At 41.3% G+C, this 20,296-nt stretch overlaps 2 pseudogenes; one reads left to right on the plus strand and one right to left on the minus strand.

Annotated features, from left to right (window-relative positions):
- Nucleotides 1-6,884: 6,884 nt before the first annotated feature.
- Nucleotides 6,885-19,276, plus strand: LOC121158461 (annotated as a pseudogene).
- Nucleotides 19,277-19,410: 134 nt separating this feature from the next.
- LOC121158462 lies at nt 19,411-19,839 on the minus strand (annotated as a pseudogene).
- Nucleotides 19,840-20,296: the final 457 nt, after the last annotated feature.

The following is a 20,296-nucleotide window of genomic DNA, read 5'->3' on the forward strand; positions in this document are numbered from 1 at the left end:
TTCTACTTAATTACTATTTGTCAAACTATATAAGCATATTAACAATTGATTTCAAATTCTTTTTCTGTGTATAAAGTTTTTCCAAAGGTATTCAACTAAATATGGTTCTAATGAAATGCTGGCAGGAAAGTCAATAAGTAGCAAAACCTTCCAGGCAGTCTGAGATTTTGTTTTCCAGGAAGCATGAAATATAAACAGTTGGAATGTATCTTGGGTTGAGGAATATCAGCAGCATGCTTACATAAACAGAGCAGATATTTTTTCCAGTTTGCTAACTAGGTCCACGAGAGAACATGGACACAGTTGGCAGTATATAATATTCTCTTTTTCCCTGTGTGTTGAATTGGACACAGTGTGCTCTGCTCCAAATTATCAACTCTTTCCCATTCATGGTTAGTCAGAACACTTTTACCTAGCCACAAACCAAAAATGCATACAGGCACACCCTCATGCCATTTCGATGAATGTACTTAAAATTTTCAGGAGATCCCTTGTTTAATCGCTTAACATTTTCTGCTGTCAGCCTGTGTTTTACCTTCAAGACAAGCTGTTCATGTAACTTTGAGGAATTAAAAGTGTGATGTGCTTAACTCCAAATCACAGGTGGCAAGCAACCTCGTTAATTTTTACATTACCTCCTTTGCACATTCTTGAATTAGGACTTTGAATAAAGAAGGGCAAATATCTCCTGAAAGAAGCATTTGAGGACAAGTAACCATCACAGCAGGAGTTAACAATACTCAATTTTTTAAAAATTTCTCTGGTCATTCTTTACCACGCATTGGCCATCCATCTACTACCCTTTGGCTGGTTCATGCTTTCGTACAAGGCAGGTAGAGTAGCCTCTTCTACCAAAGGTCATGAAGCCAGTGGTGCAGCAGTGTCAGAACCCTTCACTCTCAGAACTGGGGAGCCACTGTGGTGTCCTACAGGAGCAGGTGCAAAGCAGAGGCCCCCTCATTTTGTTCTACTGAGGATACCTGTAGGCAGGTTGAAACTGTGATACCACAGAGGCCCACTAATGTCCACTCTTGTTATCTCATTCTCAGTTTTCTCTTAAGGTCAGTGTCTTTACCAATAAACCTAACATCTTCTCATTCTTATATTTTGGAATGTAATTTGGGCAGGAGCATTTCATCCAATGATGCTTCCACCATCTTCCATGGTAGAAACAACACAGAAAATGAAGATTTGGACTTGTTTGTCTCAAAAAGGCAATTATTGATATTGTCACTAATGATTTCTTGAACTGTTAGATTTCCACATTTTAATGGAAAAGGAAAGAGGGGAAAGGAATATTACAAAGAGGAAAAGGACTGAGGAAATAATAATTTTAAGTCAACACAGGAATCAGAAATGGATCTTCTTAATAATTCATTCTATTTGCTTTCTACCTGCTCATCTGCGCATAAGAATAATTCTGCTTTTAAATTATGTTCTTCCTTATCATCTACCTACTTTTCTTATTTTAGGAAAATTGAGATTCTCAGTAAAAACTGAGAAAACATAATGTGTAATGTAAAGAACAAAGAAATTACCTTTGTTCAATCTCTAAGGCAAATTGCCATAAATAAACCCAACATTCAGTATCTGTCTTCAGCCAAGGGGTAATGTGCACTGATGCTGAGCCTGCTCAGAGGCCCGACCAGAGTTATTGGAGAAACAACTTTTCCCTGAAACCAATCAATATTAGGAATTTTTTTTTCAGTGAAAGCTTATTATAGAATATATGGTATTTAGGGCCCAGCGCGGTGGCGCAAGTGGTTAAAGGTCCTCGCCTTGCACGCCCGGGATCCCATATGGGCGCCGGTTCTAGTCCCGGCAGCCCTGCTTCCCTTCCAGCTCCCTGCTTGTGGCCTGGGAAAGCAGTTGAGGACAGCCCAAAGCCTTGGGACCCTGCACCTGTGTGGGAGACCCGGAAGAGGCTCCTGGCTTCAGATCGGCATAGCATCGGCCCGTTGTGCTCACTTGGGGAGTGAATCATCGGACGGAAGATCTTCCTCTCTGTCTCTCTGCTCTCTGTATATCCGCCTTTCCAATAAAAAAATAATAAAAAATAAATCTTTAAAAAAAAAAAAGAATATATGGTATTTAAATATAACAGTCTAAAAACCTTCTTTGTTCACATTCAGTTGAATGTGAATGATGAATAAAGTTTTATATTTTGCTGTTTTGTTATAGGTAATTTTCATTACATTGACTTAATTAGCTTATTCTTTATTCAAGTATTTTTATAATGACATCTTAGGAATAAAAAATTATATAACTCTCTGGCATCCAGATTTAGAGTCATACAAAATAGCTGCTGTCTAATTGCATGAATGAATCTTAAAGAAAGATAGAAAAAACTAATAATTAAACTATATATTTATCTAACATCATACATAAATCACTTAAAATTAGGAAAACATTCAATGTTCAGTTATTGCCTTTTTGTATCTCTCTGATGTTGAATCTGTTATGAAACAATAATAATCGGCAAAGAAAAAAAAACAATCCCATGCTGATTTCAACAAACAACTTTTGATATCTTTAAGAAACTGCACACAGTGGATTCAAAGTAGCATATTACATATTACATATTACAGAAAATGGGTACCTTTTACGTCATTTCAGGGTAAAATCACACTCTCTCTAATTTGGCCAATGCCCAATCATCTCTTTTTCATTAATGATTATTGAAATCTCTTTTAACAATGCAAAAAGCATCCATTCTACACTCAAGGCATATTTTAATGAAAACATTCACATAAAAAGTTAACACAAATAAACAAAATACTACAATAATTCAGATATTCAGAACAAGACATAGGAGCCCCACTATAAAAAGAATTTGCAGATACAATCTTCTTTAGCTGTATGTGGTAGCTCCAAGTTTGATAGACATTTATACACAGGGATAAGTTTTTCATAAGCTTACTACCTCTGCTGTCTTGTGATTTAGTTTTCTGTATAAAACGTATATAGTATCCCACTTATTTATGAAGACCCAGGTATGGTTTTCATGCAGCATATGGTATATAACAGCATAAAATCATGAAGCTAGACAGATCTGTAAAATTCAGATTTGGTTACTTCCTAATTATGAAAGTAAAAATCATCCCTCTCCTCCCTACTCAACAAGAAAAGGAGAACTGTACTAAAAAAAAAAAAAATGCTTGCCAATTTGCTAAATTAAATTTAAAAAATTATGATTATGGGGAGAAGTGAGGATTCATGGTGTGAATAAAAGAGAAAAGATATTATCCAGGGTCGATAGATAAGCTAACATGCATGTACTTATTCATAGATGTACATACACATCATAAACACATTCCCACTAATCCCTTATTCAACTGGTGGTGTTTTGTTGCTTTTCACCTACTTTTAAATTTACAGCAGTAAGAGAAGACCGAATTAGGTTGTAATGATGAATAACTTCAATGGCTTACAACAATGAAGTTAATATTCACTCATGCTAACTGTCCATCACAGATCTACTCCATATGGTCTTCATGCTAGGGCCCAAGCTAAATGAGAATTTCCAATATGTTAAATTTAAAAAAAACACACATTTAGTTGTATAGAACAAGCAAGAAAGTTCTAATTTCCATAATATGTTCCTCATAAATTTTCATTTGTTTGAAAAAATTTAAAAACTGAGCAATAGAAGGCATTAGTAAGTATTACTTACAGATACCTATTTTCTAGATTGAAGATATTTTGCTTTTTAGACTAAGTCTATAGTCCAGGGCCAACTCTAATGTGAAACACAAATTAGGCCCCTTTGCCTTGACACTCAAGATCAAGATGAGTGACCATTCTAGGCCCATGGTCAGAAATTCTGCTTTCTCAGCAAGAAGAGTAGGGTAGCCAAACAGAGGCATGAAGCAGAGTAGAGCCATTGGGAAAGAGAAATATTACATAAATATCAAGACACAAAATAATCAAAAATGTGACAGAAGAATAGATAGATTTAATGAGTAATTTATGAGAAGACTAAATAAGTATTTTATTTCTTTTTTAATTTTTATTTTTCCTGATACATTTCCTCAGGCTCAGGGATTTCCTCTTGAACCCTCTCCATTTCCCCTCCCTCCAATTATTTTCACCTATGTTATAACAACAATATAATACTTCAATAACAATCACAAGTCCATCAATCTGCTATTTAAGTATATCATGACATCATAGTTATTGATAATTGTAGAAAGCCTTACACCCTATCGTCAAGATATGCTTAACAGTTTCATTGGGAGACCTTCTTTTATTCAAGAGTAGAGATCCATGCTGAACTGTATATTCACTTCTTAGTGTGCTAGTCTCTCATATACATAGTAATATTAAAATGTTAATGTATAGGTCACAGCGGTACTGATAACAAGAATTCTCAAGAAGTGGAGGCCCTCCGAGGTAGCCTAGCAGCTAAAATCTTCACCTTGAACATACCAAGATCCCATATGGTGGAGGGTTCTAATCCCGGCAGCTCCACTTCCCATCCAACTCCCTGCCTATGGCTTGGGATAACAGTCGAGGATGGCCCAAAGCCTTGGGACTCTGAAACCTGTGTGGAAGACCTGGAAGAGGCTCCTTGCTCCTGGTTTTGAATTGGCTCAGGGAGTGAATCATCAGACAGAAGATCTTCCTCTCCGTCTTTCCTCCTCTCTGTATATCTGATTTTGCAATAAAAATAAATAAATCTTTAAAAAATAAGAAGTGGTTGGAGTACAGCAGTAGTTGATTACCAGTGGCCAACAACATCAAGAAATCAGTAGTACCATAATCCTTGGAGGTGCACACACTCACAACAGGAACCCAACCAGGACTTCAGAATTTGGAGAACAGAATCAAACTCTCTACGTAGAGGATGATAACCACTAGTGAACACATCAAGGACCTGGTCAATGAGGCCAGCTTATTTTCAATTTATAAAAAAGACTGGCCTCTAACACATAGACACTTTCCAAAACTCTGACAAGGTCAACAAGTAGAGGAAGCTTCAGCTCAGCTAATGCCATGCCCAGAACAATCTAACTATATCCAACAGAAAGAAGATCCACCATGCCAGCTCACATTTGAGTTGGGGACTGGACTCTCTTTATGCCTCCATGGAGGTCCTGCAATAGTTCTAACCTAGAGAATTCAGACGTTAAAGTTAGAAAGTGATGCAAACACGTTAAAAATATTTTTTGCATACTCTGAGAAAGCCCTCATGTAGTGAAACTTACATTGTTGCAAAGATTAAAGATGTGGCAAAGCCATTTTGTTTCTTCTAAGTTTTCAGAAGGAAAATACAAATGCTAGAATATGTTTAATGGGAACTTTTGCCTTAGAACAAGCAGTGATTTTATTTCCCTTCTCCTATAAAAGTCTGACACTATTTTAACACTCAGGTTTGACACAATGATTACATTACAACAAAAGCCCAAACAATTCCAGTATCACTCACCTGATACTTAGAGTTTAGCATGTTGTCCCTCATTCACATCAGCTGTCTGTGAAGCTCATTGTAAATATTTAAACTGACCCACACTTGAACATCTTAAGAAGCTTTCCTTGGGATTGTGATTATGTATACAGAAGTTCTCCCTCAACTGTGGATGAAACAAAGGCTTCTCTAGAAAGCTGAAAGTTGAAAGCAAGCTAACAGCAGGGAAGGAAGAGAAGCCAGGGAAAAGTTAAGGATGTTTTCCCATCAAGAAGTCACATTTATTGGAGCAAACACACAAAGGTATGAGTTCTCTTTCAAATAAAACTGTGACTGTCCAATGGCTTAAAATATTATAGAGCAAGTGACTGTGCCTCAAGTTCTTTCTTGGCCCGTATGACATTTTACTGGTTTTATTTGTCAAATACATTAATTTTTCCTTTCTTATTTATTTGAAAAGGAGGCTGACTGAGACAGAAACAGAGCAAGAGAGGGAACTTGCACCCAGTGGTTCACGCTCTTAAATACCTGTTACCACCAGAGGGAGGTCATGCTCATACCAAAGGCATGAGTGCCATGGACACAGCCTCCCAGAGGGTGCGTTACCACAGAACTAGCTGGAAAGCAGACATGAGTCGAAAACCAGACACTCTGATATGTGATATGCATGTCCTAGGCTGTAGCTTAACCCACTGCATTACAAAATCTGCACTGACCTCAAGATTAAAAAGTAGAAGTGCCTACAGAATTGCTCACAGAACTGCTAATAGAGTTGAGCTTCACTGCATGTTGATAGATTACAGTACAGGCAGAATTCCTTGAAAACACATGGGCTTGTTGTGTCAAGTCACCAAGAGAGTCCAGGATTCGAGGAAATTTAATATTGTATGTCCTCACCCAGACACTACTTAGCATGTATGAATATGTCTGTGTAATACTGACACATGCTCAAGAGAAGAGAATCCACTCCAGGAGAGAACACCCTGTGATCACAGTATTGGAATGTGTATTTACAAGCCAGGGAGCACCAAGGATTGCCCACAGCACCAAGAGCTAAGGAAATGGATGAAATGGATTCTCCTCCAGATCCTGAGAGATCATGGGCTGCCTGACAGTTTGATTTTAGACTGTCATCTTCCAGACTTTGGACCACCTGATTTGTGGTACTTTGAAATAGTAGCCCTAAAAAACTAGTACAACTTTTAAACCAGGTTATCTGACCAGCAATTGCCCATGTCTGGTCATTTATGACCACATTCTGCCTGCTCAGCAGTGTTGAGACTTCCTCGCCGTCTGGATGACTGATAAATGCACTTTTCAGCAGCTACTTCTAATTTTCCCCCCCAAAAAATTCCAGCTGCTTTTTCCACATCTGGCTCACTCCAAAGAGTTCCAGAGGTTTATGAAATGTTTGGAAAACCAAAGGTCTCTTTTTTCAAAAGGAAAAAGAACTCTCTTCTTAAACCTCTCTACCAGTATGACCTTAAAAGGCTTGAAATTATGGGTTACTACGGGTAACTAAAAAGCTCATACTTGAAGACTTGTTTGGGAATTTTCCCTTCTAGGGGAAAGACAAGATGGATTCCTACTTTAGGTTGACTCTCAACTCTCAGGATATTTTATTATTTGAAAAGCTGAAATAACTCTTTGCAGTATCTGCTGCACTATAAATCTAATGGATCCTGCTGATACTGAAATGTTTGCCAACAATGTAGACATCCAAACATTGCTTGGTGAAAATCTCCACTGCTCTGTATTCTAACCCAAATTGGAGACTTAGATAGTTCTTTTTCCCAGCATTGGTACATACAATTTATTTCAGGACTTATTTGGTTCATTGGGCTTCCAATACTTCATTCAAGCTTTTATCAGAACAACCTTCAGCTGTTACCCTTCCTGATATATGTTGTGGCTTTCTCTCCCAGACTTTGTGTATGTGAATACAGATTGTATTTATACAGCCCCTTAATCTTTAGAACCTGAATGAAAGATACAGGAAATACTTACAATCCCTGCCATTGCTTTACTTGTGTTAGGCTGCAAAGGTAACAAAGAGATAACACAAAGAAGATGCCACCTGGAGGGAACAGTGAGCTTATTTCAACCAAAAGAAGTGATAAATTCGCATCAAAGCTTTCTCCCTCATTTGTAGAAATTTTGTGACTTCCTAGGATAGGGAACTAGGAAAGAAGGTGTTAGGGCTGTAACATTAACAATGCTGGTATTGGAGTGAGGTGCTCTGGAGAGGGTGGCAAAGGAGGCTCTGGAAGGAACGTCTTGCCAACCAGTCAGGAGAGGATCACCCCGGTGCCCACAGGTCTCAGAAGCCTCTGTCATGTTCATTCATTCATTATCTGTGTTCTCAGCCTCAAATGGAGAGGCTGGAATTTTGCCTTAAGCCAATCTTGGGAGACAAGAATGCACTCTTCAAGCAGTGTAGCTGCATATCGACCAAGAATGGGAAAAAATGTCCCAGAGTGCAGCCCCCAAATCAGAGAAGGGTGGGTGGGTGGGTTTCCTTCTTTGCAGAATATGCCTGTAAAAATGCCCTAGCACTTTATGCTCAAATAAAGAAAACCAACCCAGGGACTGTGGGTGAAAAACTCTTACGCAGGTTGAGCTCAAATGCTAAGACAGAGCTTCGCTTGCAGACTCCAGAAAGTAGCCTCATTGAAGCCAGCCCTAGCCTGGAAGAAGACAGCTGGAGTGATGGAGAACAGAAACCCAGAAACTGTGGATCAGACATGGAGATGTGAAACCTGACAGTGAAGCTGACAGAAGAGACTGTGATCAAGAAGATCCCCTAAAACGCGCTGGTATCTACACAGCGGGAGTGGCCCTGATTATGTGTGAGAGGCTAATTTACTTACAATCTTTGCACATTGATCAGTTGAAGCGACTTCAGCATTTACTCAAGGAGAAGCACCGCTACCTGCATAACCGCAAAGAGGAACACGAGGCTCTAGGGTAGTCTCCTGACCGGCCCAGAGGGACTTTTAGCCAGAGAATGAGGGAATTTTAAAGAATCAAAATGTCTCTGGCGATACTGCCAGCGCTATGGAGTGGAGGCGCTACTAACAGAAGGAACTGAAGGAACGTAGAATGCTAGCTACAGATGGTGCTGCTCAACAGGCTCATAGGACCTGCTCCAGTCAGACGTGCTTGGCGTCTGTGGATGACGTTTGTTTTTCCGATCAGTCTCGTCCAATGAGCAGACACTGCCTTACTCACATCCATCAGGATACAAATCAGGTCCTCTTCAAAATCCTGCCAGGGATCTCCCTATGGGAGAAAAAAAAGGAAAAGAAAAAAAAAAAAAGCTGTTCCTGTAAGCCTCTCTTAGGATCCCTGCTGCCCACTGCGCTTCCAGGTGGCTCCTCAGATGTATAAGCCTGAGCAGGTACTGTCTGTGCCAGACAGCCTGTAAGCCAGCCCCTGGATCTGTACCTGAGTGCTTCTGAGCTGCAGCCCACTGAGAGTTTACCTCTGGAGTTCAGTGATGACTTGGATGTTGTGAGTGATGGCATGCGATGCCCCTCCACCACCCTTGCTTCCTGATCCTTCACTAAGCCTTGAAGATAAATCAGTCAAAGAAATTGCTGAAGGCCCAGTGGATGCTTGGGGCCAGATGCAACTGGCTGGAGAAGGATGAAGATGCCAGCGATCTCAAAATCCTGAGAAAGCTCCTGCACAGTTGCTTCAGAGTAGATTGAGGTCTATGGTCATAAATCTTCACTTGGGGAGAATGGAACAATATTGTTCTCAAATACATTCTTTATAGGAAAGAAGTTACATGGCGCAGATCATGCTACACAAAGGTGATGTTGACATTTTGCCACATAACAAACCTGAATCTGCTCTTTTTACGTTGGAATATATGGTTATTTCGTTTTTAAATGTAAGATATTCTGACAATATAGGGAAGTATCACAAAATTAATAAACTTTGTGGAAAACACCTCCCCAGATACTTTGTAATTCTAAACCAGTTTGAATTTAACACAGCTTTTCCATTGTTTCCTGACAGAAAAGGAAGAAATCTCATGCAGTTCCCATGATATCTCTCCCTCACTGCCACCCTCCCTACTCCTTGTTGATTATTCCTTTACATTTTTCAATGGCATACTTTCAAATTACTTTATAACCATAAGGTTTGCCCTCCACCAAACAAAGAATGCAACATGAAGTAAGTAGAAAAACCAATGTTCTTCAAGAGAATAGAGAAAGACTATACTCAACTATTTCACTCATGGTAATTTTCCCAAAGGAAATGAAATCAGCAGATGAAAGATTTATCTGCATTTCCATGTTAATAGAAGTGCAACTCACAATACTTAGCATTTGGAATCAAGCCAGCTGTCCATCAACTAATGACTAAATAAAGTAACTGTAGTGTAAATACATGGTGAAACACTACTCAGCTATAAAAAATAACAAACTCTTGTCCTTGACAAAATGCATGTAACTGCATGCCATTATACTTAGTGAAAATAGCAGTATCAAATATATCATTTTTTCCTGATTTGTGTTAACTAACATGTGGAGATTTATTTAAGAATATATAGATGTGTGGCAGTGAAAAGCTATGAAATACTGTAGCTTTGTTTAAAAAAAACACTATTTATAGTTCCCTTTTTGGTGCCATGCAGTGTACCATATTGACTCAAACTGAACATATGTTTTGCTTTATACCGTATCATATTTTTGAAACAATTTTTTAAGATTTATTTATTTTTATTAGAAAGATCTATGGAGAGGAGAGACAGAGAGAAAGATCTTATATGTGCTGGTTCACTTCCCAAGTGGCTGCAACAGCCAGTGCTGTGCTGATCCAGAGCCAGGATCCAGGAACCTCCTCCAGGTCTCCCACGGGGGTGCAGGGTCCCGAGGCTTTGGGCCATCCTGGACTGCTTTCCCAGGCCACAAACAGGGACCTCGATGGGAAGTGGAGTGGATGGGACACGAATCAGCACACATTTGTGATCCCAGCACATGCAAGGCAAGAACTTTAGCCACTAGGCTGCCATGCCAGGCCCATATTTTAAACCTTTAAATAATGTCAAACTAGCAATATTCTGATGGCAGAGACATTTGTAAGTCAATTTCAAACCTGAGAAGCAGTGCCAAATCTTCTCCTAGCTGGTTGGTCGTAGTAGCAAAATCCCATTTTTTTTTTAATATTTATTTATTTTATTGGAAAGGCAGATGTAAGAGAGGAGAGACAGAGAGGAAGATCTTCTGTCCAATGATTCACTTCCCAAGTGGCCATAATGGCTGGTGCTGTGCCAATCCATAGCCAGGAGCCCCCTCCGGGTCTCCCACGTGGGTGCAGGGTCACAAGTCTTGGGCAGTCCTCGGCTGCTTTCCCAGGCCACAGGCAGGGAGCTGGATGGAAAGTGGAGCTGCCGGGATTAGAACCGGCGCCCATATGGGATCCCAGCACATTCAAGGCAAGGGCCTTAACCATTATGCTATCGTGCCGGGCCTGCAAAATCCTATTTTAAATGAGCCATTGCTCTATATGGGCCTGACTTACACATGAGTAGAAGGACATAACTTGTAAAAGAACAACAGCAATGGCTTAAAGTTGTCCTTATTTAAACTCTGAGATGCTCGATAAGTGAAATTCATCCAGACACCCTCCCGCCTTAGTATGTGTTCCCAATGGAAAATGAGGGTGACTCAGAAACTGATTATTTTTCTGATAAAAGAAAAAAAAATACATTCACTACTCACTGAGTCAGAGTCAGTAGCTTCTTTCTACATGAAATAACATATTTTTCATCTGACTCACTTAGAAGTTGGTGAGCATCAAAATACACTAAAAATACACTAAAAAAAATTCATGGAAGCTACTCGTGTTTCTAATGGAAGAGACATACTCTGTAAAAGCAACTTAATCCTCGGTCATTATTTAATGAGTAAGCACAGAGAACTGAATCACAATTCAGTATATGAAATGATGAGAAATACAAGACATAATTAAAAACTGCTGTGGAATAAGGAACATATATTAGAGGGTCTATGAGTGGAAGGCATTCTTTCTTAATTCTACAAATATTCAATGAAAAACAGTTTATGTTAGAACATGTCCTCCATATGAAGACAGTAGACTGGAAGTAAAGGAATGAAACCATATTTTAGTGAAAACATATTAATTCTTATTAAATACATCCAAGTCAATTTTATTTTTTAACAGAAACTTCTCTACCTATTAAGCCAAAAAATAATGTATTTAGTAAAAATATGCTATTGATCTGAAGTAGTGCAGTTTTTCTCTATGATTTTTTATTTAAAAATTAAAGAGTTGAGGATACAGTCTGTAAAGAAGCCACAGATGTGTCAATGTACACAAAAGCCACATCTTTTTTTTTTTTAAGATTTATTTTTATTATTTTTTTATTGGAAAGGCGGATATACAGAGAGGAGAGAGAGAGAGAGGAAGATCTTCCGCCCAATGATTCACTCCCCAAGTGAGCGCAACCGCCGATACTATGCCGGTCCAAAGCCAGGAGACCCTCTCCCACGCGGGTGCAGGGTCCCAAAGCCCTGGGCCGTCCTCTACTGCTTTCCCGGGCCACAAGCAGGGAGCTGGATGGGAAGAGGGGCCGCCGGGATTAGAACCGGCGCCCATATGGAATCCCGGGCGTGCAAGGCGAGGACCTTAACCACTTGCGCCACCGCGCCAGGCCCCGAAAAGCCACATCTTATTCATCCAGTTCCTCTGTAAATTTCCACATGTAGGATGCATGTTTGACACTTTTGCTGAGCCAGTGTTTGTAGTGGTTGTCTATCTGATTTCTACTTAAATGCTCCGAGTGGAACACTCATGTGGAAATTCTTTACAGATAAATGCACACAATTGGGAGTTTTTATTTTTATTAATCATCCATATTGTTCAACAGATATACAGGCACCAAAATACTATCTTTAGAAAGTGAACATCAAGAACACAGAGATGTGTACAAATTTCCTAAGCAATCAAATTATAGTAAGCAAATTAAATATGTCAGCCAGGTCCTCTCTTCTCAGATTCTAATGTATTGAAAAATCAGTTCAGGATCTTATTAAAATGGAAATTTTGCTCCATTATGTCTCGTAAAGATCGAAGACCATGTATGTCTAACAAGTTTCTAGCTGAAGCAAGTGCTACTGTCTCTCCTTGCTTCGGAGAGCACTGATTTGAGTACTTTTAGGAGAAATTATTACAAACATTTCCTGGCAGATTTTCTAACAAGACAACTAACTTTTTGGTACAGGAGGAATTTTCATAGCTAAATTCACAATCAAGATATCAGAATATCAGATAGAAAATGACGTTTTAATGATTGGCTGGGCAGGTGGAGAGTATATTTAAACCCATGCCAATCACAGGTGATGGTAAGGCATCATCAGGAATTGAATTATTCGGTTTTACATAGTTTCCCAAAATTGAAAGCAATAATTTACTAAGCATAGTATATAATAAATTCACAAAATCAGTCCCACGCCACCTCATCCTGAATTGTCAAGGGTCAGGTCTGTAGATTTATCAATCTTAGCTATTTGTTATCCTTAGGCAAATTTAGAGATGAGAAGGAAGCTTCTTCAAGCTTCTTATTTAGACTGCATATGCCACTGGGGTGAGTCACCTAATAAACTGAGTGACATCAGTTGTAATACCTCTAACTATATTTCCTGTAAAATTAGAGCTGAAATAAAGAAATGTGGATAAGGGGATACATAAAATTCATTAAAAGCAAGAGGATATAAGGTATAACAGGTAAGGATTTCTGAGTAATGAGATCACTAAAAGGAAAGACATGAACTATGTGTTTCCATGAACCCAACATCTTTATAAGTGCTACCAGCAGTGTGACTCCTTTGATCCTTGCAATCACAACTTGTAGCTCCATTTTAAGCTTTAGGAAACTGAGGCCAATCAGCTGGAAATAAGCAGAGCATTCGAGGTCCTAATGCATACAAACTGGCCTTATAGACCACATTTTCAATCATCGTGTTAACTGTTCTCTTAATAAAATTATAAAATTGCTCAAGGCCAATCATGCTTATCCAAGTTATTGCCTAAAGTCTGTAAGGCAATCAGTGCATAATGAAATGGATGATTTTTGGCTTTAAAAAAATCAAATAGCCATTATCATGGCTTAGTCTATACTAAATGTTTCAGTCTATATTTAAATCTTTCAAGAGTATTCACTTTTGTCCAGCCCTGGACTAGTCCAGTGATTTCTAGGAGTTTATAAAACCTGCCAGTCTACTAAGACTGATGGGCCAGAGTGGATATAGACTGCGTGCGGATTACAATAGGTTGAGATGGTTGTTTGAGGCTTTTGTGATTGAGACTTGAAAAATTTGTACACCTAGAACCTGCTTGACAAGCTCTCTCTCCCAAATAGTTCCATTCACCTTTACAAAAAAAAAAAAAAAAAAAAAAAGGCTGACAGTAGATGGCTTTTCTCCCCAAAGTCTTTCTCTGGCAAAAAAAAAAGGGGGGGGGGCAAAAAAAATCAAGTGGTAAGGTCTGGTCAGCCTAGCACATCGTCCCTTAGTTTAGAACCAACTGACTCATGGAGCAGATATCAATGAAAAATGCATATTATGGATTACAGAATACTTTCATTTTTTAAAACAACTTAAAAAGGATATTTTTATTATATGAGATTTCACACAAATATCTCTCATATTTTGACACAAATAATTAAATTTCTTGTTTCTCTTGCAAGTCAGATGGAGCAGGCATATCCACATCTTCTTACAACAACCATCACCATTGCTGATTAACAGGGAGCCCTCTGAGACCTGCGTGTGCTACCCATAGTTTCCACTGGCTCCAACAGTCTCATAATACTGCAGCAATTTTGAGCTGATGGAGTTTGAATCTCAGGTTCACCACTGCTTCCTTAATGTCTTCTGTCTCCTGGAAAAGCCTCAAGCAGTTCTACGATGTGGTCTTCGCAGCAGCATCTCTATTGGCTAGTCGAAAGAAGATGAAGGATATAGGAACACAGAGCTTGAAAATATTTAGATCAGAGTTCAGACATGGGCTTAGTGTTTTTTTAAAAGATTCATTTTGTTTTTATTGGAAAGTCAGATGTATAGAGAGGAGGAGACAGAGAGGAAGATCTTCCACCCAATGATTTACTCCCCAAGTGGCCGCAATGGCTGGAGCTGAGCCAATATGAAGCCAGGAGCCAGGAGCTCTTCTGGGTCTCCCACATGGGTGCAGGGTCCCAAGGCTTTGGGCTGTGCTCAACTGCTTTCCCAGGCCACAAGCAGAGAGCTGAATGGGAAGCGGGGCCATCGGAATTAGAACAAGTGCTCTTATGGGATCCTGGCACATGCCACACGAGGACTTTAGTCACTAGGTTACCGCACTGGTCCTGGCTTAATGTTTTTAAAGGACCCTGAGAAATAGCTTCATCCCTAAGTAAGACTCACAAACAGGTGATGTGCAATTTCTTTTTATTTGATATTTTAATAATTCTGTCTTGTTCCTTTCTAATCTTCTCCTTTGGCAAGTACTTTTCAATCTAGAAATTTCCTTATTGCTTCATCTTTCTTCTCACTTTAAAGATACAATGTTTTCTATAGTGTACATCTGATCTCAACTGGAAGTTAACTACCTCCTATATCCAAACCAAGGTTAGCTGTGTTTTATCTAAGTGTATTCTGAATCAGTATACCTTTTTCCAGTCACTAGTAAAGCATCAGATAATACCAGCAGCAGAAGCAATTTATTTGATTGCAGCTCTGTTGGCTCCACTGAGATTTCAGTTTGATTATTGAGCCAATAAGATTATCATGCGGCTGGTATCACACTTACTCATTCTGTCTTCTAAAAGGAACTTGTTGTGTTATATATTGTTCTTCATCTTTCTTCTAAGCAGAAATTTTAGGTCTAGACTTTAGGAACAGAAATGATTTTCATATGCCATTTTATGCAATCTTGGGTGCTCAAAATACTAATAGGCACAGCACAAGCCTCAAATAAATATTTCTCGGTCACTGACTCAAATTTTATCATTCCATTTCACTTGTTTGGAATTTAATTTGAATGCTCTCATTTCAGATAATATTTCACTTACTTATTTAAAATATAACCAATAAACAAAAGACTACAAAATTACATCAGGAATTTCACATATCCATGTCTTTTGTTTGGGATTTCAGTCTGGAACACAATTTTGGCACTGTTAATATTAGAAATGGTGCTTCAGACACTAGAACATCAAACATTTTTTTAGGAGGCCCTTCTACTTCAATGAAAATTATGCCATAGGCTTCCACTGCACTGGCAAAGCAAGCTCCCGTGCTTCGATCCTGGGAGGGGGAGGGGATAAGGCCCAAGGTTGGCATGCTATTGTGATGTGTTCACGGACCAAATTTAGGGACCTATGCATGCACTTGGGTGCTGGACAGGTGGGCAGGGCTCCAAGCTAGCAGGCCACTCCACTGGAGACTGGGATCAAGAAAACAGGTTCAGGAGTGGTGGCTCTGGATTGCTCAGGGAAGGAAAAATGGAGATGTGTGTGTGTTGGTGTAGGGGGTACTGCTGAGAGAATGTTACAGGTGAGAAATAACTTCTGGGGGATTTCCACCACTGGCCAGCCACTACCCTTGCAGGTAAGCAACGTGGCTGAGACAGAGTGATTTGGAGGGGGAAACCTGGAAGACCTTTCTGGGTCAAAGCAATATACCTGTCCATGTGGAAGATCCAAGCTGGGGTAGTTAGCATTGACGACTACCAAACACTGTCCACTGGGACACCTGAAAGGTAGGGCTGAGCGACCTGCCAGGCAGGGCTGGACCACAGTGTCTGCCTGTGAGTGTCTGAACAGTGGATGGGTCACATTAGGCTGGCCATGATACCAACCAGCACATGTGAGGACTGTGTCACCCCGTGTGTGTGCTACCCACTGGTTTTCTCAAGAACTGGAAATGGTGTTTGGCCAAGCTGGGCATGACCATGGAACTCACCAACCCTCATGCGAACTGGGGTTGGGAACAGACTGGATGCAGGTTGCAGCATCTGCAGGCATACCCAAGAATTGGGTGTGGGGTGGATCAGGCTATAACATCCACCAGCACACATAAAAGCTGAGACTGGTGGGTGGACTATGTCAGATAGGGGTCTAGCATACACTGGCACACATGAGATCTGGGGCTGGGAATGGACCTGGTGGAAAAATATAGGGAACTCCTCTGGTGGGCTCTAGTTCTCGCTGGAAAACCCATGAGTCAGGGTCGAGTGTGGGCCAGACCAGGAAATGCTGCTTCATTTGTCTGCAGGTGTGTGATTGGCTCAAGATGGTGGGGCAGACCAGGCAATGCTGGTCCAAACTGTAGCAAACTGGCATGCTCAGGAGCCAGGATGTGTGGGGACCATACCAGAATAGGCTATCATGCCTACCAGCTTTCATGAGAGCCAGGAATGAGGGCAGGCTGCAGCACCCACCAGTCAGAGTTAGGACTGAGGGGTGAGCCAGGCCATGGCCGCAACATCCAATGGCAAGGACCAAACTGGGATTAGGCTATGACAGGCTGGGTTGGAGCAACCACAGGTTGCTGGGAGTGGGCCTGGTAGGGGATATAAAGGGACAGCTCTGCTGGACTGTGGCTCCCACTGTTGAGCTATCAATAGCTGGGAATGGGGGCAGATTTTGGCTGCAGCATCCCTGACCTGTGTATAGACTGGGTCCAGGGGTGTGCCAAATTGGGCAAGAGCCAGAGTGAGTGTGGGATGGGCTGGACTAGGTTGAAGCCTCTGCTGATCTAATGAGACCAGTCTGGAGATGGGTCAGGCAGGGATGTATTGTAGCACCACCATAGAGAGCTGGAAGAGATGTGGGTTGATCTGACAAAACCAGTGTCTGACGGTGAAGATGAGGACTAGAGGAAGGCCAAGTCAGATTGAGCCAAACACCCACCAGTTGGCACAAGATCCACAACAGGAAACTGGCCTGATAAAGGAGCTTGGTGAACTCCCCTGTTAAAATGCAACCCTGACTGGTGAGCCTGAGAACCAAGGATAGGCACAGTCCATGCTACGCAGGGCTATAGTACCTGTCAGCATACATATGCATCAGGTCTTGGGGAGGGCCTGGCTGGGCCAGTCTGCAACACCCACAGGCAGGTGCGAGAATCAGGATGGAGTACAAGCCAGGCTGGGTGGGGATGCAATGCCTGTCAGTTCACAGTAGGGATGAGATTAGGGGCTGGCTGGGCTGGGCCGGGCTAGATTGCACCCCCTGACACACAACATGAGCTGGGACTGGGGGCAGGCTGGACTGTAACACCTACTGGCAAATGCCAAGGCAAGATGGGCCATGCTAGACTAGGCCACAGCACCCATTGGCATACACAAGACCTCAAGCCAGGAGTAAGCCTGTGGAGGTTGTGAGGGTACCCTTGCTGGGCCTCTGCTCCCACTGGGGAACATAAGAGCTAGGACTGGGAGTGGCAATGATGGGCAGAGCTACAATAACTATTGGCCTACATATGAGCTGGGTTTGAGGAAAGTCCAAGCTAGACCAGGCCACTGCATCTGTTGGTGCATGCAAAAACCAGGACAAATGTGACTGGCCAAGCTTTGCTGCAGCATCTGCTGGCAAGTGCCAAAACAGAATATAAGGCATGTCAGCCTGGACCACAGTAATCTCTAAAAAGTGCAAGATCTGGGACTGGGAGTGTGCCTAGTAAGGAAACTGTGGACACTCCTCTTTGCTGCAGCTCCTGATGCTGGGCATGAGAGCCAAGGCTGGGGACAGACCAGGCTGGACAATGCAATAACACCTGTCAGCATACGTGGTGACTGGATCGTGCAGTGGGGTGGGCTGAGTTAAGCTACAACACACATAGGTGTATATGGGAGCCTGGGTTAGATGCAGCAGGAAACATACTGGTCTGGTCTACATACTGGCACACAGGAACCAGGGTTGGAGGCAGGCCTGGTAGAGATTATTGAGGATCACCTCAACAACACTGCAGTTTCTACTGGGGTGCATAAGGGCCAGGTCTGTGGCAGGCTGGGTTGGCTGGGCCACAGCACCCATAGGCTTGCATAGGACATGGGGGTGGAAACAGAACTGACCAGGCAACTGTATTCAACAGTGTGTGCATAAGCTGCTGTGGATGAAGGACTGAACTGGACCCTGTACTGGCTGACACAAGCAAGAATCAGGTCTCAGGTCATCACAGGTAAAGTATCTTGAGAGACTCCCAAACTAGACCAACGAACTTAAAAACTTTGGTCACAGGGAAGATCATAGGATTTGTGGTCCAACTTTGGAATGCGTGTGTTAAAACTGGGCCTCCTCAATTGCTTATGCCTGTGTGGTGGACGGCACACCCAGGTTCATCGTGGGGAGAAAATGGTCAGCTTTTTGGTTGGACAACTCTTCTGACTGAGCTTTGGCTTCAAGCGTCTGGGTGAGTGGATGCACTGGGGTGGTTTCTTTCAACCAATGGAACTCAAAACCATTTTCTCAATCTTGGAGCAATGGAACCGACAGTGTGTCAGAATTATCAAAACTATTGAAGCAATATCTTTAAAGCATTCTTCTCTACCTGAGGGTGTCTGGGAAGACAAGAAGTGGACATTTCCTCATGCCCGGGTACTGATGTAGTTTGGCAGATGGAAGCCCCCTCGTTCAAGATGCAAGAGAAAAGGGAAGAAAAAGAAAACTGGAAGCATTTGTCCCACCCATCTTTCCCCATCCTCAATCCTCCCCAGCTTGATCAGTGGTCCCCATAGGTATACATACGTATCATCTGCTTAAACAACATTGAAATTTTTTTTTAATTAAAGAACGAAGAAAATGAAGCCATAGATACTCTGAGAAAAACCTACCAAAAAGGGAATTTGGTATGAGGTACAAATAACATTCTGCCCACTATTGTCCCCAAAGCTAATTTGTGATATATATTATTTTTAAATGCGATTCTTTTTTTAACTTTAATTATGATTTTAAAATTTGATATGCCAAATTAGCAGTTTCCACCAACTTAGGGATTCAAACGCCTCACAGGCTTTACAATCTGTTGCTTAGAGACTGCCTTTGTAGGAGCCTTAGCAGCAGCCACTACCGCCTTTTAAGATGCCTGCTTAGTCTTTTGATTTCCTTGGCAACCCGATAGCTTGTATTGTTTAGCCTTTCTAACTTCAGGTTTCTGATTTCTCTTGGCCATTGTACCAGCAAGAGATTCTGGAATTTGTATGACAAGTTCTTCTCTTTTGAATATCTTCCTACTGCCCCTTACTTTTCCTGCAGTAGCGGACAGTCCAGTTTATCTGCAGAAAATTCCTACTGGAAAGAAAGGCAGACTCACATTTTGCTTAGGAAACTGGAAAACCTTCCTATTGGTCCTGGCATAGGACCTCCCATGACCAAGGCAGATCTTGTACCCACCGAAATTGCAAAGTTCAACCTTCATGGTAGTTCTTCTGAAAGAGGAAAGATGGCAAAGGAAAATGTTATACTTTTAAAATGTTGCTTAAGCAAGTTCTTTCCCCCGCTTCTATCAGACATGCAATGTTTACAAATAGAAAAGCATATATAAGGAAACATACACAGGTCTCATGCTGAGAGGATAAGGGCATGAAGTTGGTGAGTTGTAGAATTGTGGCTGCAATCCATGTTTGTCAGGATATTCTATTTGTCTACTTTGAACTGCTGCCACTCGGACTCTGTGCTCGCTGACTCCAGAGGGGCCCATGCACACATATGCTTACAGGGATAGTGCCCGAAATTGCTAATGCAAAGCAGATATAAAGAGACCAAGCCAGTCCAGACAGGCAGGCCCTGTGTCTGCATCTCCAAAGGAAGGAGGCCACATACGGCAGTTCGTAACATACCAACATCCTATTGTAGAATTGCTTGCCTAATAATTT

This window comes from Ochotona curzoniae, unplaced genomic scaffold (assembly GCF_017591425.1).
Source record: "Ochotona curzoniae isolate NIBS_2020 unplaced genomic scaffold, NIBS_Ocur_1.0 contig_3819, whole genome shotgun sequence".
NCBI classification, from domain to species: Eukaryota; Metazoa; Chordata; class Mammalia; order Lagomorpha; family Ochotonidae; genus Ochotona; species Ochotona curzoniae.